Genomic DNA, 544 nt, shown 5'->3' on the forward strand with positions numbered 1-544 from the left:
TATATAAAAGGGCTACACGGCCATTGACCTTCGTCTGTGCGAATGCGCACAGGTTGCCCAAAGTCTTACGGCAATCGTCACCTTAGTGAGCGCGAGTAATGAGTGGATGGGCAAATATCTATCAGGACTATTAGGAACATTACGTATGTAGATTGTGGACAGTTTGGGAATGTTGGTCTCACGAAAAGCTTGTAAGGGATAAGTCCCTGAAATCGCGCTACTCATCTGTGTCCTCGGTGGCTCAGATGGGTAGAGCGTCTGCCATGTAAGCAGGAGATCCCGGGTTCGAGTCCCGGTTGGGACAAACATTTTCAGCTGTCCCCATCGAGGTATATCAACACCACCTGTCGGCAGCTGAGGGTTACAATTAATTGCCATTTACTCTAGAGAAGCTGCACGGTCATCAATGGTATCTGTTCTTTCGAGAACAGTAACCATCTTCATATATTAATTAGCATTGAAGTTAGCCAATCAGGCCGCTGCGCTCGCAAATTCAAGCGGCCCATCAGCGGTGGTGTCTCCAAACGTGTTCTTCGTTTCATTG

At 47.8% G+C, this 544-nt stretch overlaps 1 non-coding gene across 1 annotated transcript; it reads left to right on the plus strand.

Moving 5' to 3' along the window:
- Window positions 1–229: 229 nt before the first annotated feature.
- Trnat-ugu (transfer RNA threonine (anticodon UGU)) lies at window positions 230–304 on the plus strand. The gene has a single exon. It is a non-coding gene; the product is annotated as a tRNA-Thr (tRNA).
- Window positions 305–544: the final 240 nt, after the last annotated feature.

The sequence above is a fragment of the Schistocerca serialis genome, chromosome 1 (genome assembly GCF_023864345.2).
Source record: "Schistocerca serialis cubense isolate TAMUIC-IGC-003099 chromosome 1, iqSchSeri2.2, whole genome shotgun sequence".
Classification (NCBI taxonomy): Eukaryota; Metazoa; Arthropoda; class Insecta; order Orthoptera; family Acrididae; genus Schistocerca; species Schistocerca serialis.